This window comes from Rhipicephalus microplus, chromosome 10 (genome assembly GCF_043290135.1).
Source record: "Rhipicephalus microplus isolate Deutch F79 chromosome 10, USDA_Rmic, whole genome shotgun sequence".
In the NCBI taxonomy this organism is placed as follows: domain Eukaryota; kingdom Metazoa; phylum Arthropoda; class Arachnida; order Ixodida; family Ixodidae; genus Rhipicephalus; species Rhipicephalus microplus.
The window spans coordinates 54,819,233-54,844,736 of NC_134709.1; the positions used below are offsets into that span (position 1 = coordinate 54,819,233).

The following is a 25,504-nucleotide window of genomic DNA, read 5'->3' on the forward strand; positions in this document are numbered from 1 at the left end:
TTCGCTGCGGTAGGGTTACAAGCAACCCGATGGAGGTATCTTTAACAACCCTTTGTTGAGTGGGGTTGAACAGCATGAGACAGCGTAGCTGTTACCGTTCTCATGAAGTCAACATCTCAACTCAGCCACTGTCGCCTACACGTGGTCATGACAAAGCACCGACGGTTCGTCGGCGTTGGACGGCGTCCCTGTGGTGTTTCTCAAATATCCATCCCCTGAATGCAGCCATTGACCGATGCTGACATCCATGCCAGCGATCATATTCTTCACAGAGGTGCTCAATTTCCCCTTCCTTTGAACTCTACCTCCTCATCCTCGTCTCAGACGTCTTTAAAGCACACGCCAGGTAGAGCATTGTGTGGTGAGTTTGTGCTACCCACTGTACCTTTTGGCCTATCCTCCTCTTCAAAGGAGTGGCTGAATTTTCGCATCCTTTCTGATGGTTGGACCACAGAGACTAAAGTCACCTGATTCACAGCAGCAGTAGTCACCGCCTTCTTGATACCTCCGTGTTGACTAAACGATGGGCCATAAAATGCCGAAGACGTTTTGCACAAAATCACTGCACGGTTACCTTTATTATTCTTGATATAAATGAATCTTACGTTCCGTCTTTTTGAGCGTGCCCCCTCACGGATGAACATCGGTCATGTGAATTATGATGGAGTGCCAGGTACCCTCAGAACTCCCGCCAGACCCCACCCCCTACAGCACTAACTGATGTTCAGCGGAAGAGAAATGAAGCGCGCGAAGAGCCAGTGCTATATATAGGCGCGGCCCCCTAGTCGTCTCCTTTCAAACCAGAGCACGTGCCGACAGCGGTTCACCTTCTGTACAACGTTGCGCCATCTAAGCCCCGAGCACAAGAAGCAAGCCCCGAAAACAAATATCAAGGAAGATAGAAAAATCAAAGACGAGGAAACGAAGTGTATAGACAGAGAGACACACAAAAAAGGGAAGCGATAAATTAAAGTAGAAATAAATAAAGAGGACGAACGCTAGGAAGATGGAAAGAGAGAGAAACAGAAAGAGGGGGAGCGAAAGAACTAGCGCACACTCTCACTTCTTCAGTTCAATGTCATGGGATATCATCCATAGAGGCCCCGAGTGCTACTATCACTCGGGGCCGCAGTGTTTGGGAACCTTATCCGGTGTTTATCACCTTTACGACTAAATTGCGCCTGCGACGCGATACGCGTGTTTATTTTTAAGCTTGCACGAGCCCCAGCGATGAGGCTAAAATTTTATATAATTCACAAGAAAAAATTACATATTGCGCCAATCATTAAACTTCCGACCGAGAAAATTTGTGCTCAGCGCACTAGTTTGGTTATAACTGTTACTGCTTGTACACTAAATATAGCTCAGTTTTCAGAAAACAAGTGCGCTGAATACGGATTTTTCTATTTAACACATTACAGACCATCTTTCTCACTGCCACAACCTTCTGACAATAGTTACAACGAAATGAACGAATGCCTGTGGTAATTATCAGGAGATGGTAGAGGCAAATCGTCCAACAAGAACTTCGCCGGAGTCAACGACATTGTCTGTTCAACAGTACTTCTGCACTTAAAACCATCGTTCTTCTAGAGTCGCAATGAGATATAAAAGTATACGCGAGGGACGAAAAGAGTGAAGCTCAGGAACGTACATAACAAAGTAGCCCTTGAGACATCGCGTGAACGCTAGCTTCATTCGTATAACTGGTTGAAATAGTATTAAATGTTTCGGTGAAGTTATATGAACTGTGTTTGGCCGTTCAAGCGAAAAGCTATGTTGTAATGCAAACCCCTTAGCCGACTGAAAAAAGAAGAGAAGTGACTGGCACCGCTGCCTTGAATGGGAGTAATGAAAACACAGGATTGGTGAGCATGGCTTGATGTGGCCCAACATGATGCCAAAAAAACGTTACATATTGGGAGTTCATAGTGATGTAATCAATCGTAACTATCAAGTAAGGTAAATAAATCATCACCTCGTGAAATGCGTGACGATCCCCGAGGCATCGCAATACAAGAAGACGCGCAGAAACCTTCTAATGCTCGCAACAGTGGAAGTAGCGTGGATGAAAGGATAATTCAATTGGCTAAGAATAAAACGAAAGCTCACGGTCTAGCAACACAGCCAGCAAGAGTGCCCCACTTAGACCCTAGAATTCTGCATTAGATTTGTTTTTCATTCGCGATAGAGGCGGTGCTCTCGTATCAGTCTTGCAGGTACGGAATAAGTTAAAACGCCGATGGAAATAATTGTGTAATTTTGTTCCATCCGGTATCTGTGCATACAGTGCGTGCACAACGCGTCGGTGTTCGTGAGGGTAGGTTGTCGCTCACCTAAATTAGTATCACAAACATTTAAACAAGGTATTAAGGTTTACAGTTGAAGGTATGTATCTTGTACCACTTTATGTAGTAGTCTACAGAAAAAGCAATAATTTCTACCCGAAAGCACTTTTTGCAGGGACCATCCGAAACTTGGCTAGCGTATTTTCATCGTGAATATGACGTCGAAAGAATTGCAGACCCATATGAAAATGAAAAACCAGAAAGAAAATATTATTGCCATCGGGAACTGAATTCGCGAGCTAACAGGTCGCGATGATAAATGCCCGTTGCTCTACCGACTTCGCCAACACTGCTGATGCAGGAGGTACCAGAGATACACCTTATATCTTCACATGTTCAATCTCACGGTGCTCTCACTTGGCGGGGCTAGGATGGGCGTAGCGGTGCCGCCATCTGTGAGTGGTGAACTATTAATCATACTAGCAAACACCGATAGGGAACGACTTAGCGACTACGCAGTTAGAGCATCTGAATATCATTGAGAAACACTGGCCACTCTGGCATCTATCAGTCACTCTTCAGGTCTTTAGGTTCTTCACCTTTCGCATTACGGTTCATTCTCGGAGTAGTGCAGCTTTCACACGCACCGATGGAGTTTCTCCGCCGCACTCTGCTTCAATGTCTGACAGCATCGATTTTGAGCCTGCTACAACTGACACTATTGAAAGGCAATGGTGAAAAAGGGCAGACCACCAGCCTTCGTGGAGTGAGACAGCCCAGTGGAAGGCCGAGAGCCTCCACGCGTTCGCAGTTCAAGCTACGAAATTGTGCCTCACGTGTTGCTGAAGCGTAGTGTGGCCGTGTATTCGGGATGAAAGGCATCGGTTACCCTATTACTCGGGGGCCGCGTATCTCTGCAATCAACGGCGCCATGAAGAAGCGCCTACCAAGTAGCAGAGTTTGTATCCGTGTGTTAATGCCATCTTTGCCCAATAGTCAATCACGATATGCAGTGTCCACTTATGAGTTAACAACTCCAGCTAACACAAAGCCTAATAGTCATCATGGATGTTAGTCATCGCGATGGAGACGCGCATTAAACCCAAATGATGCTGTACCTGCCAAGTACCAATATACATTTCACAGGTGGTCGTAGACCAATGTAGAATTAACAGTCAACTACTTCTGTGAAGGTACGTTTAACTTTTCGGTTTTATCAGTTTGTATAACGGATAGATGAGCCACGTTTGATCTTATACGCAACCAATGTCTTATTTATACCACATCTTCTTTTCCTGTTCACTTGCCTCTAATATGCCAGAGTCGGTGGACTCACGCAAACCCTTGCGCTACCTTGCCCATTCATGTATTAGTGGCACAGAATAATCGATTATTTAGTTGGTAACATATCCGAATAAAACTTGAAAACCAAGAACAGTAATGAATTAAGCAGGAAGCTTTAAGTTCATAGAGGGCATGTTGTTTTTGAGAAGCAAGTGACTTGTGAAGTGGTTGCAAATCAGCAGTTCAGGTCATTTTCTTTGTCATTGGGCATTTACGCAATGATTTCAAGCATAAACAAACAGTTATATTGGCAACGAAATAAATTTAAAAGAAACACAGCCTATCCACGGAGTTAATGATGACGAGTGGGGCGAAGTCCATCAGTCCGTCCGCGCTTTCGTTTATTCGTTCGTTCTTGCTTCCGTCCGTCCACGCGTTCACCCGTGCGCCCATCCCTTTGTTCGTCCACGCGCCCGGTCGTTCGTCCGTCCGTCCATTCGTGCGTGCGTCCATATATCCGTCCGTGTGCTTGTCTGTTGGTTCATCCATGCGTCCGTCCATCTAGTGAACACTCCAAGTACCCTCCCCTCGCATCTTTCAATCGCGATCGTAGCCACGCGATCATCTCTCTCCTTCCCCTGTGGCACATACCCGTCTATCCATTGTCGGCTATGTGTCGCCGGCGGTTACCCACAACGGGAACGGGGACGCACAAGCCACGCCATAAGAAGCTTCGTCCTAAAAAAATGACATCCTTAACGAAAAGCACACCACTATCGTAAGAAAAGCTGGAAGATCGGTATTACAAGAGCCCGTCCTCAGCCCCTTTGGGGCTACTATTACAAGTTCACTTGCGAGGTACCCACTACATCGTGAATACAATATCTCTGAAGTTGGAAAGCACCCGGTGTGTCATTATTCATCATTCTGCGAAGAAGTGCGCTACCCGCTACACATCCACAAGGCACTTGGTGCACTTTCAAGATGTGGTTACGGGTGACTTTGAAGAACTATGACTGAGATTATTGTAATGGGTTACAAGATATTAACGTTAGTTACGTGAATGGAATTGGGTGACACGTGGTCACTCCACTCTCCTGCCACGCACTATTACGTATACGTTAACGCTAGAGAGAACTTCATCGAGGTCCCAAGCAAACAGAGGATGAGCTGTTATTTGCTTCATCAGTAGCTATTGCAAGTAAACTTGCGTGGTACCCACTAAGGTATAAGCCATCATAATTATGTGATTCAAGAAAGCATTCATGTTACCTTATACGTCATTCTGGGAAAGGATCCGCACTTGCGACACACGTGCAGTAGATTATGTGCGCTTAATTGACGCTATTGCTGATGGCGGTCATCAATTATGGCTGAGCCTTAATTACTACTCGCAATGGGTGACGCTGCTTAGTATCTTTCTCTTCTACCACACTGTATTACACATGTTTACACCGTTACTTCCCAATATGAAGCCTTATATGGTCTATTTGTGAAGAAGGATGAAGCAGCATCATAATTTTGTGGTAGAATACTGGGCTTCCATGAAGTGAGCTGAAGTCCAAACCGCGTACTATTCTGGATATTTCAGGAGCCTGCTCGTCAAGCTTCTTATGCTCGGGGTATGTCTCTTAGCGTGTACGCTATAGGTGCAACTGTGCAATTCACCCACTACACACCCACCGTAACTCTCATGAAGTAACAAAGCGCCCAATATGCCATTTGTCATTCTGCTGATAAGCAGGGTACCCACTGCGCATCTCTGAGCAATTTTTTGCCCTTTGTGCTGCGAAGAACACTCGTCACCAGGTGGACCCCCCTTATGAGAGCCCGCGAAGCAGAGGCGGCACATTAGCGGCGGCAAAACAACCTCCCCTCGGGACCTGGGTTAACAGTGCTTTCCACAACTTTCAACTGCAACGTCGAATTCAAGATCCCCTCGCCATATACTTCACCGACAACAAATTTACAATTTTCAAGGGAACAGCATCGCATGACTTGGTAATCCGCAATGTAATCATTTTATATATTGGCATCGAAATGTAAATACTTTCATATTGCGTATGCATATAGGTGTACATACAGTCATATAGTAGTACATGCTATAGCGCAGCTTCTTTCCTACTTTCCATGCCACAATTGTTTCTTGTTTGTGTAAATCACGGTGTATCGTTGTGGTGAAATAAATTTCAACTTTCAACTTTCAACTTTCAACTTTCACCCCTATAACAACGCGTCACGGCTTTATATCGGCTTTAGAGTAGATCACTTGTACGGAAGATTCCCGTGTTTCCGATAAGTTCCGAACCAGATCCTTCATCATTATTGACTTCGTCGAGGTGGCGGGAGTTTTTCATATTTCTTTCGTTTTTGTTTCTCATTGAGCGTCGTTATGGACACCGACAGCAGCGGCAGATCACTACGGCGCTAAAAATAAATATCTGTTATGTTCTCATAACAGGTTTCAATCTAAAGTTAGAAGAAGCTTGCTGTTCATGTGAATATGCACATCCACATGAAGTGGGACAGGAAAATAATTAAGCTTGCCTGTAGAGGTGCAATGTTTTTACCGGTTCTTCCTGATGTTGTACTTCCGCGCCTTGTACACGCTCCTACTCTCCCGGTAAGACGATGCAAGTGTTGCATGCAAAAAGACTAGCCAGACGACAACTGTGGTGAATTTCAAATGGTGTCAGCCGCGTAGTACGCCAAGAAGGTGTACGCAGCACCTCTATCTGTACTTCTACGAAGCGTTTCATTGAGACGAATGCTATAATTTTCTTATTCATTAAGAAAATGGACCATTGGCACGTTCGATGTTTGGCAAGACTTTGGGTGTGTAATTTTCGGAAACTTGAGGTGAGTTCAATGAGAATGTGAATATTTTGTTTCGTCACTATTTCATTCTCCAGAAAAAAACATGAATGTGGTAAGAACAACATGCTGACTCCTGGTTGAACCTGGTGTGAACCTGCTACACAAATTCAATGAAACTTCAGTCTGCTATTTCAGCTCCTTTTTTGTGTCTGGTCTTGATTGTGGCGGTCGAATGTGCCAATACGACGATAAAATATGACGCGCGCCTTACTGGAAGCCTACAGAAATTTTCGCACCTTACTCTAAAATTATACATGGCCTGACGCATTTCACCGCCGTTTAAATTCTTGGAAATTGGTCGGATCATGCACTGTCTCCCGAAAGAATGCAAATGAAGTCCTGGCGTCTATGGTTATGTATCGTGTGTCAAACAATGTGCGTCCATGAAACTGGCAAATCAGCAGGCAGCTCTGCTACGAAACGCCTGTCTTCTCAATTGTCCTTTCTTTTTTAGACAATGCACATAGTACTATAAATGACGGAACAATCATTCGGGTAACTTGCAGAATCACTGCTTGGCTTCATTAACAGCCTTACTATGATGAGATATTCAACAATGTTGCTGGTTTGCATGCTCTGTTTTACTGGGTAAGTGGAGTATTTTCAAATTTTTTCTTCAAGCTTTGGTTCAATATAGAACTTCTTAGATCAGTCACGATGTCTATTAGGCAGCACTCAGCGAAAAAGCGTATTGGCGAGAGTCATGGCCTGGCACAGACTCCCAGCGCGAGCCGCGTCCTTTTTGAAGATGACCCACTAGAAGGCACTTGAGAGTAAAACCCATTACTAAATTTCAAGGCTTCGCTACACATATACTTCCACATAACAATACTGAGTTTTATGACATGTAGCGCTTTCATTATGGTTTGCATGGTTGCAAAGTTTGGCATCTGAATTGCACTGAGACGCTATCGTGGAGGGCTACAGATGATTTCCATCGGATAATTCGGGTTAAAAAGGTTACTGTATACCTTAACCTGCCACATTTTTTTGAGTATTTTTCGACATGAGACTGAAAATATCAGCAATGCCAATAAAACGTAAAAGCTTCCCTTCCACCAACAAACTCACACCGATTTTTTTGTCTCTGCCATGGGCTGTCACGCAAGCAAACCACCAATCAAATTTGCTCTTTATTTTCCTCCTCAAACAGCTATCGTAATAGTAACCGTCCTAAGGTGAACATAATTTCATGAGTGGTACTGAAGTATGCCGTGATGCCACAAGCACTTGTGTCGTCTGCTTGGTTTAACATGTTCGAATGCTAAAGAGAAATAATAACTGTATACGATGAAATTCATAGAAAACTCAACACACGATAAAATCATTTTACCGTTCCTGTGAGCTTTTGTGCAAAACAACAGCCTAGCAATGAATAAAGAGTATTTTCAATGGTTCTGCAGCACATTTAGGTACATTGTAGTTCCGATGCTACCTAACGAGACTTTCACAAAATAATGCCATGCATTTACTTCATTTTTTAGGGGCGAAGCTCCTTAAGGCGTGGGCTGTGCGTCCCCTGTATGTAGCCATCTCTCGTTTAGTTTTTGCAGTGTTCACTAGATGGCGGTGCCGTACCTTGTATGTAGCCACCTCTCGTTTAGTTCTTGCAGTGTTCACTAGATGGCGGTACTTGTAGCTGATGATGTCAAGCAGGAGTGCAAGGAACATTTATGGCTAAAAGGGAAAGTGGCAGGTCAAATGACACTCCTTGGTTTCGTGTACTTGTGGACGGGAGCAAAGGCCAGAGAAGAAAACCAGGCAATGGTAGAGTGTATATCAAAGGACACTCAGGAGTTAGGAAGAGAGTGCGAGATAATTATACTAGGAGACGTGAATGCGCACATAGAAGATATAGATGGGTATACCGACCCGACAGGCAAAATGATCATGGATATGTGTGAAAGGCTTGATTTGATCATTTGCAACAGTACCGAGAAGTGTGAAGGGCAAATAACATGGGATGTAGGAAGGCTGCAGTCGACGATAGATTATGCACTGATGTCACATAGGATGTATGATAAGCTCAGGGGAATGCACATAGATGAAGGTGGCTCCAGAAGTCTGGGTAGTGATCACAAACGTATCAAGCTAAATTTTGGAAGAGCAGTGAAAGTGGTAAGGAGACAAGATGAGCAACTACAGGAAAATTTTTATTCAGAAAGGCAAATTGAAATAGCCACTAAAGAAATTGAGAAAGTAATCACGGAGGATAATAGGACAGTTTGGACCTACATGAATCTAATTAGACTCTGAGCTAGAGCTTGCTAAGACGCGCAACAAATCACCCCGGAAAAGAAGACACAAACCCAAAAGTTGGTGGGTTAGGAAGTTAAGAGAGCCATAGCAAAACGTCAGGAAGCCTCTAGGTAACACAGACGTGACAAGCAGCGGGGTGAACTGACAGATGATGTTGAAAGAAAATGGGAAACCTTTCTAAGCTGTAGAAGGGCTGCGTCCCTTCTGATCAATGAAAAGATTAGAAGAAAGGGAGCTCAGTGGCTGGCAGAAGTACATAAAAAAGATAGAAAGGCAGCTGCGAAATTTTGGAACCAACTAAACTCCCTAAGAAATGAGACGAGCCTAAAGCACAGTTTTATAACTACAGCCCAAGGTGCCAGGCTAGAAGGGGACGAAGCTATTGAATATATAAGAGCAAGGGTGACAGAAAAATTTCAACAAAGAAGTACTTTATGCACCACAATAAACAAAAACGAATCAAGTGGTGCAATGGCTCCATTTTCACAACGAGAGTGGGAAAGGGCTGAGAAAAGGGTTCCCAGTAGTACATCAACAGGCCCAGATGGCATTCCAATTAGGCTGATAAAGACATTAGGTCCGAAGTCTAAGCAGGCTTTGAGAGAGGCAGTGAGCAAAATAATAATCGATGGTGAAGTTCCCGATGAATGGAAACTTAGCAGGATGAGCATGATCTATAAAGGAAAGGGGGACAAAGCTGACATAAACAACTACCGTCCTATAACAGTGACATCAGTGGTCTACAGGCTGGCGATGCAGATTATAAAGGAAAGACTGCAGGCATGGATAGAAGATGAGGGGGTGCTGCGGGAACTGCAAAATGGGTTTCGGAACACAGGAGGTTGGAAGACAATCTGTTCTCACTTACGCAGTGCATCGAAATAGCAGAAAAGCAACACAGGTCCCTGTGGCTAGCATTCTTGGATATCAAGGGAGCGTACGATAGCGTGGTTCAAGAGGAATAGTGGGGAATACTGGACACACTAGGCGTGGAACATGTAGTCACTAATCTGTTAAAGGGTATCTATAAAGGTAACAAGGTAGTTATAAAGAGGGAAAAACAGGTATCCAAGCCTGCAGAGGTAAAACAGGGGCTTAGGCAGGGGTGCCCCCTGTCACCCTTATTATTCATGATGTACCTACAAGGATTAGAGGCAAAATTAGAGGGAAGTGGGCTGGGCTTCAACCTCTCTTTAGTCAAACAAGGAAAACTTATTGATCAGGCACTACCAGCATTAATGCACGTAGATGATATAGTGCTAATGGCCAACAACAAGGAAGATTTGCAGAGATTGATGGACATCTGCGTTAATGAGGGAGATAGGTTAGATTTTAGATTCAGTAGGGAAAAATCAGCAGTCATGATTTTCAATGACAACGAAGCTAGTGAGCTTAGGATACAGGACGTCAAGCTAGAGATAACAGATAAATACAAATATCTGGGCGTATGGATAAGCAATGGAACCGAGTACCTGAGGGAACACGAAATATACGTGACGACTAAAGGTAACAGGAATGCAGCAGTGATGAAAAATAGGGCACTGTGGAATTAAAATAGGTATGATGTTGTGAGAGGAATATGGAAAGGGGTCATGGTTCCTGGGCTGACGTTCGGCAATGCGGTCTTGTGCATGAGATCAGAAGTTCAAGCAAGATTAGAAATTAAGCAACGTGCAATAGGTAGGCTTGCTTTAGGAGCTCACGGGAATACACCAAATCAGGGAGTACAAGGTGATATGGGATGGACATCATTTGAGGGCAGGGAAGCTAGCAGCAAGATAAAATTCAAGAAGCGATTGAGAGAAATGAAGGAGGAGCGTTGGGCTAGGAAGGTTTTCAGCTACTTGTACATGAAGAATGTCGATACAAAATGGAGGAAGCGAACCAGGATGTTGACTGGAAAACACTTAGAAAACAGCAGGTGGCCGAACCAAAAAGAACTATCGGTTAAGAAGAAAGTGAAGGAAACGGAGGCTGGCATGTGGAAAATGGGCATGATTAAGAAGTCCGCACTAGAGATCTATCGAACTTTTAAGCAAGGAATTGCCATGGAAAGGATCTATGATAATACTCGGGGTAGTTCTCGACTGTTTGAGGCAAGGACGGGAGTACTGCGAACCAAGACATATCGGGCCAAATACGAAGGGGTAGACACAGTATGCAGTGCGTGTGGAGAGGAAGAAGAAACTGTCGAACACTTGATAATGTTCTGTAAAGGGCTTAACCCTATAGTTCAGGATGATGGCGCAGAGTTTTTCAAAGCACTTGGGTTGAGGGACCGGGAGGGCAAAATAGACTTTAAGCAAGTGGACTTAACTAGAAGGAGGTTATCTGATTGTTGGCTAAAGTCAAAGCACGAGTGAAAATTAAACTCTTCACTGCAAAGTACGAATCCTCTAACTCACTTTTTAAGGAATAAATAAATAAATATAGTTTTGAGTTCATTAGGTATTATGGCTTGGTGGCGCTAGCCACCGCCCGATCTAAAGGGTACAGCCATATCCATCCATCCATCCATCCATCCATGAAAAGATGCAAGATGTTATAAACTAGACGGCAGTACTTGAAGTTGATGACGAAAGATGCGAGAAGTTCTAAAATGGGAAGGATGTCTTATATGGTGCGTGTCATTTGTAGAAGGCAATCGTTTGATTTAGTGCGGCGACGTACGCTAGGGGGAGCGTTGTAATGAAATCGATTGGGCAAAATGTACGGAGGATTCATGGTTTACGAGGTTTACCTTCAGAGCTTCGCCCACTCATCATCATTCACTTCGTGGATATGGCGGCACTTTTTTATTTTTTGGAATCTAAAATTACGCCACTGCACTGCGATTCATTGGGTCGTGCCCATGCTAAAATAATATGGGCTTCCCATTCTGCGCAACGTGTAGGTATATATTTTTCATGCTGTCCTGAATGAGCCTTAGATATTGATGATAATAAAGCAATAAATATCATATTACACTCTCGACAACTTTCCGTCACTGATGCCTCCGTCATACTCTATTGTGAAGGTAAAAATATGTGACGAATCAGGATACCTTTGATAAATGACACGAGAATCAGAAATTACAGACGCAACACACGCACTACAATGACGTTAGCAAGTTAATGATCTTTTTACGAGGACGTGAACTCGAGAAATACTTCTCCAGGCCCCTTTCCGCCTATGTAGTGTCCTGCTTACGACCATGGTCTCCAAGATGGGTGGCGCGTGCTTGCCATCTCTGAGGTCAAACTCGCTGGTGCATGTCGTTCTCGTAGTCGTCGTTACGATTATCGAAGCGGCTACGTCACAATGCATTCCGGCATTTCAGCACAACTGTTCAGACAGCCTGTGATGGCGACGTACTAACACAATGCTGTACATGGTCGGACGAGGAGCAGCAGGACATGAAGGCGAGATGGCTTTATCGCGAGACAATTGACGGTTAGACTCGCTTGTTGTAGCATTTCAGGCCGTGCTAGACGAGCTTACAGCGTCGCCCTTGCAGCAAAGTTAATTTTTCATAAAACTCGGGAACTTCTTTCTTCGTTGGTTGCAAATCATGATCAACAGGCTCGATATTGAGCTTAGGTCTTTGCTCAACTCCTTCTTCGTAATAACTTTCTCAGCCGTCTTCTCACGCCTTTCAATTTGTTTTGTCGAAAATGCTGCACTCCTCGCATCACTGTCATCATAGCTACCATACTAAGGTACATTTATTTTCAGCAGCAATTGTGAAGTTCGTCACAACAACTTGCGACGTCTGCTTGATTTACCAATTTAAATATCTAATTGGTAAGAGGGGCTTCATGCTAAAGGAAGAAATGTCTAACAGAAGGCAATACAAGATATATTCATTTTATAATTACAAGTAGTTTGTGGCAGAAATCAGTGCAGCAATAAAAAAACATTTTCATTTGTTTATTTGCACGTTACAGAATAATTAGGTTCTGATGCCCCTGCGTAAATTTCACGGTAGGCTAGTGTGCATTTCCTTTAGATTCTTTTTTGTAATCTCAGATAATGTAGCTGCTCTCTGATTCATTCTGTCGCACTCATGAAATGCTAAAATAATATGTGGCGCACTATCTATGCTTCGCGTAGAAAAATTGTTCTTAAGCTGGCGCCGTGAATGAGCCTAGGATTTGGATAATTTTATTGCAATTAATGTCATGTAACACTACGAGTTTGTGCCGTTGATGCCTCCATCATATAATAGTAATAACAATAAGATCTAGGATTTAACGTCGCAAAACCACTGTATGATTAGCAGAGACGTGGTAGTGGAGGGCTCCGGAAATTTCGACCCCCTGGGGTCCTTTAACGTGCACCCTAATCTGAGCACACTGGCCTACAGCATTTTCGTCTCCACCGAAAATGCAGCTGCCACAGCCGGTATTCGATCCCGCGACCTGTGGGTCAACATCAGAGTGTCTTAGCCACAATAAACTAGCATGACGCGAATGGCGGAAAAGGCAAAAAGACACAACGACACAAAAACCTCTTAATAAACGACGCAAGGATGAGAATTTCTCTTGCAACACATACATATAATGACAATACTAATTGAGAACGAAAAAGGGTAAACATAAGGGCTTGATTTTTGTTAGAATCAATAATAATGAAAACTGACAGACAATTATGCCAAGAAAAGTATTCGAGATAGTATTAGAAGTAATTGTAATTTAATTATGAAGAAAAAAAGGTGGTTGCAAAGATCATTTGCCGTAAGCACGGATTGAAACTCCGACCATCATATAACGCGTCCAATGCTTTACCAACTGAGCTACCACTGCGGCTATACCCCCTCCTCCTTTCCGTCTATTTCATGGGGTTCTTATATGAATTTAAACGTAAGACCATCAGTCAGTGCCGCCTGTTGCCTTTGCGGTGACTGTAGGACACTCAATTTTTGCCTTTTGACGTCATATAGCCCGCGATCTTATTACGAGCTGGTAGCTGACGAATATTACCTCAGATACCACTTGAAGGCAATAAATGCCAGAACGAGACCCTCACTATGAATAAACAAAAGAAGTGTGCATTAGAGGGCTTGTTTTTGTGATAACGTACACCGCATGCTGCCGCGCAAATATCGTCGCATCTATGACGTCGCATTTGGCTATAAATATATGCGCTCGAGAATAAAGCAATCATTGTTTTGTGGCCACTGGTCGGGGCTATATCGCTGGCGACGAGATAGCTCAAATCCCGTAGGCAGGTGCAGCGAAGGAACTACATGGCGAAAATGTAGGCGCGTTTCGGCGACTTAAAAAGCCATTCAGTCATGTACGTGCTCTCGGAGTACGACACCGCAGCCTGAAACGTGGAGCCGACAGCAACGCCCCACACAAGCACCGAAAGCATTGACGTGGTGACAGCGAGCGGAGCTTCAGGCTGAAGGGCGACCGAAGGCAACCTGAGCCAAGGAAGGAGAAGCAACACCGCCCAGAGGTGACTCAACGTTTTCTACTCGCAGACAGGAATGTCGCTCTTTGGGAAGACCGCTGAGTTTGATCCTAAGTCACAGAATTTCGAGTCTTACCTGGAGCGATTTGAACTGTTTGTGCACGCGAACGACATAGAAGAGGAAAAAAAGCTAGCGGTTTTCCTGACTGTAATAGGAGCAGAAGCTTAAGAGGTCTTGAAGAACCTTGTAGTGCCGGCTTCCCCATGTGAGAAAACTTACGAGGAAGCAAAGCGGTTGTTGACAGAACATTACAGCCCACGGGGCTCGGTAATCGCTGAGTGCTGCAGGTTTAACAGTCAGACTCAGCACGAAGGGGAAAGCGTAGAAAATTTTATAGTAGAGCTGAAGCACTTGGCCAGGAAACGTAACTATGGCGACTGTTTACAGGATGCACTTCGCGATAGTCTAGTAGCAGGTGTGCGCAATGAAGAGACGCACCGAGCCTTGTTCGTGGAAGAAACTCTAACCTTTGACAGCGCCTGCAAGATTGCCTTGGACCGAGAAATTACGGCAAAAGAGGCAGCGCTAATGAAAGAAAAGAACAAAGAGGAGTCATTAAACGCGGTTAGGAGTCAGCCGAAGAAAGGGATGAAGAAGGCTCAAAAGAGCCACGTTGCCAAGAAAGAGCGATGTGAAAGATGCGGCAGAGGGCATTCTTCAAGCGTATGATGGTATAAAAACTCTGTGTGCCGTAAGTGCTCGAAAGTAGGACACTTGAAAAAATTTTGCACAGCTTCGCAAAGAGAACAAATGCCTTAGAATGTTCAGACGAGGACTCTGAGCACGAAGTATAACATCTCATAATTGTGACACGCTCTTCGTACGATGTCAACATTCAGGTAGAAGGCAAACCCTTGAACATGCAGATTGACACAAGAGCGCCTGTTACTGTAGTGCCAGAGTACGTCTATGATTCACATTTCACTCATGTTACATGCCAGCCCACCAAATTGACACTTCGCACGTACACCGGCGAACAAATGCCACTTAAGGGACAGTGTGAGGTTTCAGTTGTGTACAAAGGGCAAAGTATGATTCTTCCAGTAGTAGAAGTTAAGGATAACGGAAGGAGACTGCCAGCAGTGCTTGGCCAGAATTGGCTTGGGCGTCTCAAGCCTGACTGGAGCGCAATAAGTCAAGTAACTGCGGAGGACAGAGCCAGGTCATTGATGAAGAAATACCCTGCAGTTTCTTCACAGACAATGGGCATTGTAAAGAGTTTTGAGACCAAAATATCTTTTAATACAGATGCTACGCCAGTATTCTGTTGAGGCAGGTCTTTTCCATTTGCACACAAAAGAAAAAGTGGAAGAACAGCTCCGTGAGATGGTAAAAACTGGCATGCTACAGCAGGTATCGCATAGCGACAGCACGACACCACTTGTTGTATTCCAGAAAAAAGATGGCAGCCTTAGGCTTTGCGGTGACTACAAAGTTACGACTAATCCGCTCCTAAAAACGAACCATTATCCGCTACCCAAGCCAGAAGACCTATGTTCAGCAATTACAAGGGGTAAGGTGTTGTTCGTTCCCGACTTATCGGCGGCGTATCCTGTGGTACCACTGAGCCCCGAGTCACGATCACATTTGACGGTCAACACCAGTTTGGGGTTGTTCCCGTTTCAGTGCCTTCCATAAGGTGTGGCTAGTGTACCCGCAATCTTCCAGTCCTTCATGGACGAAGTGCTAAAGGGTATTCCACACGGAGGGTGCTATATCGATGATGTGATCGTGGCTGGATCTGATATGGTTTCATGCCAAAAAACGCTAGAGCAGGTCCTTGAAAAGCTACGGGACTACAACATCACGTTGAACACTGACAAGTGCCAGTTTTTTCAAAAATCGGTGACGTATTCGGGCCACTCAGTTACAGCAGAAGAGATTTCTCCCACGCAAGCGAAAATCGGGGCGATTGTTGACGTGCCTTAGCCCACTAACGTCACCGAACTAAAAGCGTATTTGGGCATGCTGAATGTTTACTAAAAGTCCTTGAGAAACTGTGCGACGTTTGCTGAGCCACTGTATCGGCTGCTAAACAAAGATACGAAATGGTTGTGGACGAAGGTTTGTAGCGATGCTTTCGCGGATAAGAAAAAGCTGCTCGTTAGCAGCAAAGTACTCACTTTCTATGACTTTGGCAAACAGATAGGAGTGCTTTGCGACGCGTCTTCCTACGGCCTAGGCGCGGTTATCTTCCATGAAACTAGCGGAGGAGAAAGGCCTGTCGCGTTCGCTTCCCGAACCCTCACAGCAGCAGAAAAGAAGTAGGCACAGTGTGAACGCGAAGCGTCGGCGCTGATCATCATCATCATCATCATCATCCGCATGACTACGTCCACTGCAGGACAAAGGCCTCTCCCATGTTCTGCCAGTTAACCCGTTCCTGTGCCTGCTGCTGCCAATTTATACCCGCAAACTTCTTAATCTCATCTGCCCACCTAACCTTCTGTCTCCCCCTAACCCGCTTGCCTTCTCTGGGAATCCAGTCAGTTACCCTTCACGACCAGCGGTTATCCTGTCTACGCGCTACATGCCCGGCCGATGTCCATTTCTTCTTCTTGATTTCAGCTATGATATCCTTAACCCCCGTTTGTTCCCTAATCCACACTGCTCTCTTCTTGTCTCTTAAGATTACACCTACCATTTTTCTTTCCATTGCTCGCTGCGTCGTCCTCAATTTAAGCTGAACCTTCTTTGTAAGTCTCCAGGTTTCAGTTCCGTAGCTAAGTACCGGCAAGATACAGCTGTTATGTACCTTCCTCTTGAGGGATAGTGGCAATCTACCTGTCATTATTTGAGTGTGCTTGCCAAATATGCTCCACCCCAATCTTATTCTTCTAGTCACTTCAATCTCGTGGTTCGGCTCCGCAGTTATTACCTGCCCTAAGTAGACATAGTCTTTTACAACTTGAAGTGCACTATTACCTATCTCGAAGCGCTGCTCTTTTCCGAGGTTGTTGTACATTACTTTCGTTTTCTGCAGATTCATTTTAAGACCCACCTTTCTGCTCTCCTTGTCTAACTCCGTAATCATGAGTTGCAATTCGTCCCCTGAGTTACTCAGCAATGCAATGTCATCGGCGAAGCGCAGGTTACTAAGGTACTCTCAATTAACTCTTATCCCTAACTGTTTCCATTCTAGGCCTCTGAAAACCTCCTGTAAGCACGCGGTAAATAGCATTGGGGAGATTGTGTCCCCCTGCCTTACACCCTTCTTGATTGGTATTCTGTTGCTTTCTTTATGGAGCACTATGGTAGCAGTTGATCCCCTGTATATTTCTTCCAGGATGTTTATATATGCTTTATCGACGTCCTGATTCCGCAGTGTCTTTAGACGGCTGATATTTCTACTGAATCAAACGCCTTCTCGTAATCTATGAAGGCTATGTATAGTGGTTGGTTATACTCTGAGCATTTCTCTATTACCTGATTGATAGTATGAATGTGGTCGATTGTTGAGTAGCCTGTTCGAAATCCTGCTTGTTCCTTTGGTTGATTGAATTGTAATGTTTTCTTTACTCTGTTAGCAATTACCTTTGTAAATAGCTTGTATACTACAGAGAGCAAGCTGATCGGCCTGTAATTCTTCAAGTACTTGTCATCTCCTTTCATATGTATAAATGATGTTAGCGTTCTTCCAAGACTCTGGTACTCTTCGCGTCAGGAGACACTTCGTAAACAGAGTGGCTAGTTTTCTAACACAATCTGTCCTCCATATTTCAGCAGATCTAATGTTACCTGATCCTCACCAGCAGCTTTGCCTCTTTGCATGCTCTCCAAAGCTTTTCTGACTTCTTCTATCATTACTGGTGGGGTGTCATCTGGGTTACTGCTAGTTCTTATAGTATTAAGATCGTGGTTGTCTCGGCTACTGTACAGATCTCTGTAAAACTCCTCCGCTCTTTTAACTATCCTATCCATATTGGTAGTTATTTTGCCTTCTTTGTGCCTTAGTGCATACATCCGATTTTCGCCTATCCCAAGTTTTCTCTTCACTGCTTTGACACTTCCTCCGTTTTTCAGAGCGTGTTCAATTCTCTCCATGTTATACCTTCTTACATCGGATACCTTACGCCTGTTAATCAACTTCGAAAGCTCTGCCAGTTCTATTTTGTCCGTTGTACTTGAGACTTTCATGATTTGACGCTTCTTAATGAGATTCTTCGTTTCCTGGGAAAGCTTGCCAGTGTCCTGTCTAACTACCCTGCCTCCAACTTCCACTGCACACTCCGTAATGATACTCGTCAGATTATCATACATTGTATCTATGCTAAGGTTGGTTTCCTCACTAAGAGCAGAGTACCTGTTCTGAAGCGAGACTCTGAATTCCTCTACTTTCCCTCTCAGTGCTAGCTCATTGATTGGCTTCTTGCGTATCAGTCTTTGTCGTTCCTTCCTCAAATCTAGGCGAATTCGAGACCGTACCATTCTATGGTCACTGCATGGTACCTTGCCAACCACTTCTACATCCTGCACGATGCCTGGGAGTGCACTCATTATAAAGTCTATTTCGTTCTTATTTTCGCCATTAGGGCTCCTCCATGTCCATTTGCGGTTTCCTCGTTTTCGGTAGAAGGTATTTAAAATCCGTAAATTATTGCGTTCTGAGAATTCTACTAGTAGCTCTCCTCTGGCGTTTCTAGTACCGATGCCATAATCTCCTACTGCCTGGTCTCCAGCCTGCTTCTTCGCTAGCTTTGCATTAAAGTCACCCATCAGTATTGTATACTGTGTTTTTGCCTTACTCATAGCCGATTCCACGTCTTCATAGAGGCTTTCAACTGAAGCATCATCATGGCTGGATGTAGGCGCGTAAGCCTGTACCACCTTCATCTTGTATCTCTTATTCAGTGCTGATATTTGGTCTTAAAAATTTCACCGCTATCTTTATTGTAGAGACTTCACAATTTACACAGGCCACCAGCCACTACTTGGCATTTTAGGTGAAAGAAAACCTATACCAACGTTGACCGCAGCACGCATGCAGCGATGGGCAATGACTTTTGCAGCATACAGGTTTCACCTTAAGTACTGTAAGGGCAAGAACATGGACGTGGCTGACGCCTTGTTCAGATTGCCTCGAGCAGTGCCACAAGGAGTAGAATCAGCCGAGTGCTTGTCAGTATGAGTGTCTTCCACTGACAGCCAATAAAATCGCCAAAGCATCCAGGTGATGTCTGACTTTAAGTCGTATAGCTGATTTCACTCTGAGTAGTTGGCCTGGCGAATGGCCGGAAGACCTAAAGGCGTATCACGTACGCAGAGAAGAACTATCACTGGAGCAGGGGTGCTTAACATGGGGAGTTCGGGTTGTTATTCCTGAAGAACTGAGACATCGTGTGCTTGACATTCTGCACACTGAGCATCTTGGGGCAAGCCGCATGAAAATGCTAGCCCGCAGTTTTGTGTGGTGACCAGGAATTGATCACGTACGCAGAGAACTATCACTGGAGCAGGGGTGCTTAACGTGGGGAGTTCGGGTTTTTATTGCTGAAGAACTGAGACATTGCGTGCTTGATATTCTGCACACTGAACATCCTGGCGCAAGCCACATGAAAATGCCAGCCCGCAATTTGTTGTGGTGGCCAGGAATTGACCTAGGCATAGAAGACTATGTAAACAGGTGCTAGATATGTGAGCAGTGCAACATGCTGCTCCGTTAGCACCACTTCAACACTAGAGTTATCCAGCCAGATGTTGGCCATGCGTCCATATAGACTTTGCGCAGACAAGTGCAAATGTGTTTCTTCCCCTTGTGGATGCCTATTCTAAGTGGGTCGAAGTGTGGCCAATGCTCCCTACTTCTGCAGTAAAGACAATTGAAAAGCTTTGAAGTGCTTTTGCCGCTTATGGATTCCCGGAAGCACTTATAAGCGACAATGGGCCACAATTTATCTCGGCCGAGTTTGCGGATTTCATGGCCACCAACGGCATGAAACATATTCACACTCCCCCCTACCATGCAGCTTCGAATGGTGCGGCAGAACGAACCGTAAAGACTGGGAAACGTGCTCTGACGAAGCAACTGTTGGAAAGCAAATCGTTAGGTACGCGTCATTCGTTCCAGGAAAATATTGATAGTATTTGATGACATCCGCAACACACCAAACAGCGTGACGGAAAAAAACACCCGCCGAACTTTTTCTTAAGCGACGACCACGAATAAAACTTGCATTGTTGAAACCAGACTTTTCGAGATCGATGCACACGAAGCGATAGAAACTCAAAGAACAGCGGCATGTGCGCCGCGGGCGTGAGCGTTTGTTTGACGATGGTTATAATGTGTTCCTGAACACTGTGCGCAGTGAGTGTGCCTCGTGGGAGGAAGATGTGGTGCATCAGGTTGTGAGTGCTGTGACGTACGTGGTGAAAGTGCGCGAACAACTTCGGTTTACGCATGCCGACCACATGCGACCACGCCATGCGGACCCGTCACCAAGCCTGAATCACCAGTCCGGACTCGGACACCATTTATCGCCGCACAGCGACGTCACAGAGGGGAAATCACCGGCCACAGGAAACTCAGCCAGAACGTCCGTTCCACATAAACAGGCGGCTACTGATCTGACGCCTCCTGTCCAGCAGCCTATCCCGCCTGTCTACGTGAACTGCCCGACAGAGCTAGCAGCTCCGACGTCACAAACGGAGGCAAGGTCAGCTTCGCCGTCAGCGGAAAGCCAACCATTACTGCGCAGCACACGAACCCGCAAACCACCGGATCGTTTCTAGGACAAAGACCTTGAAAATAAACTGACAAAGTGTGTGTGGGAAGGATTGTGATAACGTGCACCGCATGCTGCCGCGCAGATATCGTCGCATATATGACGTCACATCTGGCTATAAAATGCACGCGCTCGAGAATAAAGCGATCATTGTTTTGTACCCACTGGTCGAGGCTATATCAGTTTTTTTGTTTGTTTGTTAGGAACCATAATAGTGAGAAATGACAGACAAATATACCAAGGAAGGTGTAGGGGATAATATTAGAAGTAATATTATTGTAAATGTGAAGAAAAAAAGCGGATAAAGAGATAACTTGCCTGTGGCAGGGACCAAACATGTGACCTTCGAATAACGCGTGCGAGGCTAGTGGCAGTTTGTATGGACGCAAACTAGAAAAACAATTCTCTGGACCACTGTTCTTTTATATAGCCGCTTACCTAACAATCTTGCATACCGAAACTTGATAGTGTATGTCGATGTCGTAGTCAACGTTACGGTCATCGCTACTGCTACGTCACAGCGTTGTGTGGCTCATCGGGACAACAGGCGAGGTGACCTGTGATGGCGATGAATTACCACGATGCAGTGCATGATCAGACGAGTAGCAGTAGAATAGAGAAAATGAGATCGTGGTATTGCGAGGCTGAATAAAAAAATAAATCTGCTGCTAAAGGGCGATAGGGTGTATATATACACAGCTGTGGGCGCGAACGATTGCACTGGCGGTGGCGTTGACGCTAGCACACACCGCGATGTCGCGCTGGAGAGAAACCTGGGGAGGCGCAAAGCACACAGTGTTGTACGGCTGTTTTCTACTGAAAAATGCCTATTACTACTAATGGGCAATGAGAGTCGGAAGGAAGGAAGGAAGGACAATAGCGGAAAAAAAACGGCAGGGAGGTTAACCAGCCTATAGGCAGCCGGTTTGCTTCCCTGCACATAGGAGGGGTATGGGGAGATGAAAGATAGAGAGCAGAGAAAGAATAGAGATAAACACAGCGCATTCAGCAGCACACGCACGCACATTCATTCATTGTCCAGTCTTGTATTTTGCGGTGTGTGACATTGCTGTTACAGCTGCTTGTTCAAGTCCGTGTCGCGTAGGGATTTCAACAGAGCTTTTGTTGCTTTCTGTTGCAATGTCTTCTCTCGGGCACTTGACAGATTAGTGTCTACAGACATTTAGCTGTTGTCGATGCGCGCAAAAACGGACGCCAGTGACTGACTCTGGATGTCATACAACGGACAGTCGCATAGAATGTGGTGTAGCGTCTCTTCGCAATGACAAGCATCACAGAGAGCGTTGTGGGTCATTCCTATGACAAAGGGATAAAATTTTGTAAATGCCACTTCTAGCCATAACCGATGGAGAAGGGTGGCTTCTCTTCGGTCGAGCCCAGTGGGCATGCGGAGAGCCATCAAAGAGGACAGGTGGTGTTCACGATTCGTCTCGTTGCTTGGTGGTAACCATATTGACAACGTGACTTCAAGCGCAAGTCGTCAAATATTACTTACTGCATCGTTCCGCTAAAGTGGTATGGCTTCTTCTCGTGTTCCTTCAAGAGCTGCCTGCGCGGCAGTATCGGCATGTTCGTTCCGTATGAGGCCGCAGTGACTTGGCAACCATTAAAGCGTCACATGATGCCCTTTCTCGTGTGAAGTGTGGAGAAGGCATCTAATTTCGAAAACAAGCTGTTCGTATGGCCCGCGACGCAGTGCTGAGAGCACAGATTGTAGGGCAGCCCTTGAATCACTGAAAATCGACCATTGTTGCGGTGGTTCCCGATTGACCACACGAAGTGCAGCGCGCAAAGCAGCTAGTTCCGCTGCTGTAAATGCCGTAGAGTGGTCCGTCCTAAAGCTGATGGTAACACCTCTTGCTGGGACAACTGCTGCCCCTGACGAAGACTGCCGGTTCGTGGAACCATCGGTGTATACATGTATGCTGTCTGAATATTTCTCGTGCAAAAGAAGAAGAGACAGTTGTTTCAGCACAGGCGACGATAGCTCAGATTTCCTCCGGATCCCTGGTACACTAAGATGCACTGTGGGTCGAATAAGACAGCAAGGTGGTATGAAAGGTTTAGACGCACGAGTGAAGCCCGAAGGAACTTTATCGTTGTATTTCACAATCATTTTGGCGAACGATGCTTGGCGCCTCTCTGAAGGCAACAGAGCAAGGTGATGACAGGGAGCACGTGCGAAGTGTCTGATGTGCGTTCTCAGGACTTCTACAACAATGTGAGTTTGTATCGGATAGTCACCAGCAATTGCAATTGTTGGTTCCGTTGAGGTACATTTGGGCAGACTGAGGCACAATCTCAACGCTTGGGCTTGTACTGCCTGTAGAACACGAACATTGGTCTTGCAGGTATTGCTAAGCACAGGCAAGCTATATCTGAGGAAACCGAGAAACAGGGCTCTATAGAGCTCCATCATTGCGTCTACTGACATCCTCCACGTCTTTCCTTCCAGGAACTTCAACAATTGGGAAATAGCGGTCAGGCGCTTCTTCATATAGGCCACAAGCGGACACCAACAGAGGTCCCTATCAATAAGCCCAGAAACCGGTGGGTTCTGTCGCAAGAAATGGGTCACGCGCAGATTTAGATGACATGAGGGGTCATTGCTTTGCAAGTGAAGGCTACCAGTGCGCATTTTTCTGGTGATATGCTGAGACCTTCTTTTAACAAGTAGTTGGCAACCATAGTTGCTGCTATTTGAAGCCGGGAACGTATCTGAGGACGTGTGACTGCCGAAGTCCAGACGCAGGTGTCGTCTGCGTATATTGAGATTCTAATGGTACTGGGCAAGTATTCAGCAAGGCCAATTAGTGCAAGATTGAATAGCGCCGGGCTGAGAACTCCGCCTTGAGCAACACCCCTGAAACTATAACGTCGCGTAGTTGAGCCATCTTCTGTTAACACAAACAATGATCTGGCAGCCAGGTAACTCGAATTCCACCGAAAGACTCGACCACCAAGGCCAGCCACCGCAAGAGAACAGAACAGAACAGAACAGAAGGTTTTATTGTGCTAAATGAAGAAGAATACATGTGCATGATATACAGAAAGAGGTCCCATAGTCAGAGACTGCAAGGGGACCTCTTGTACAATGTAGAATTGAGAATGATTGTGATGTACATAGCAGGGAGACAGAGCTACAGTAAAATGCAATTGAAACAAATAAAGTAAGAATATACCCTTGTAATCTCACAGAAACAATTTAAAAGTAAGAATAACGTGCTAACTTCAATGACAAATGATTACAGAACACAACTCACAATGAACAGGAATCAATTAAGAAACAGCAAAACAGGCTAGTTAGTTGACATGATATGATTTTTTAACTTCGATTTAATTTCCTTCAGGGAACGGCATACTTTAATGTCGGAAGGCAAACTATTCCAAAAAGAAATTCCGGAAAAATGAATGGTTTGTTTGCCATAATTGGTGCGAACATTTGGCAGTAGAAAGTTATTGTTAAGGGCAAACCTTGTGACATTGTTATTTGAGAGAATGGTAGTGAAATGTGGAAGTTGGTTATTTATAGTTCTATACATGTAAATACCAAGGTTATATTTAACTAGCTCAGATACAGTTAATATATTGTTTTCGTGAAGTAGTGACTTAGCGTTAGAGAGATATGGGCTTGATGTGAGAATTCTTATCGCTTGGTTTTGAATTGTCTGAACTGAAGTAACATGAGTGGTGTATGTGTTGCCCCATGAAGTAATACAGTAAGAAATGTGCGAATGAACAAAAGAAAAATACAGTGACATAAGTATTGATGGATTGAAATAAAGACGAGATTTAATCAGTAGTCGAATGCCATACGTCATTTTTTTCCTAATATATGCAACATGTCGGTGATATTTCAAGTTACTGTCGAGTTCAACGCCTAGGAATCTACAGCAGTCGCTCACAGGGATGTCATTGCGCGCAATTATAACAGGAGGGATAGAAGGCAAGGGTTTTTGTGGGGAAGAGAAGACAAAAAAATTTTGTCTTAGACGTGTTAATTTCTAACATGTTATTACTGCACCACCGAACGAGCTGTGCCAGATCAAAGTTTAGTTTTCCAGATAAGGATGTAATACTGCTATCGGAGTTAAAAATTGTGGTGTCGTCGGCGTATAATATACAACTGGATGAAGAAAGGCATTTCGGCAAATCGTTAATATAAAGTAAAAACAAAAGGGGCCCCAGAATGGACCCCTGGGGTACATCAATATTAGTTAATTTGGTTGAAGAATATGCATTAGAAATTACCACCTTCTGTGTCCTGTTGCAGAGATAGCTACGCAATAATAGCAATGTTGGGCCAGTTATACCAAATGCTTCAAGTTTATTGAAAAGAATGTGATGATTGATTGAATCAAAAGCTTTAGTTAGGTCGTTGAAAACACCGCCCGCATAGTAACCGTTGTCAATAGCCTTTTTTAATTGGTCAGTAAGTGAGATTAGCGCAAGGTCACTGGAGTAGCCAGAACGAAAGCCAAATTGACAAGGCGATAGTATATTAAATTTGTTTAGGTAATTTGTGAGACGTGTACAGATCAGTTTTTCAATTACTTTGCTCAAAAAGGGTAAGATGCAAATGGGGCGGTAGTTAT

At 44.7% G+C, this 25,504-nt stretch overlaps 1 long non-coding RNA gene across 1 annotated transcript in view; it reads left to right on the plus strand.

The window, feature by feature from the left end:
* The first annotated feature begins 6,958 nt into the window (after positions 1–6,958).
* The window catches only part of LOC119180871 (uncharacterized), a 31,987-nt gene continuing 13,441 nt past the window's right edge, over positions 6,959–25,504 (plus strand). Inside the window, exon 1 of the long non-coding RNA XR_005111116.2 lies at positions 6,959–7,037. This is a non-coding gene — a long non-coding RNA (uncharacterized LOC119180871). The remainder of the gene's footprint in view (positions 7,038–25,504) is intronic.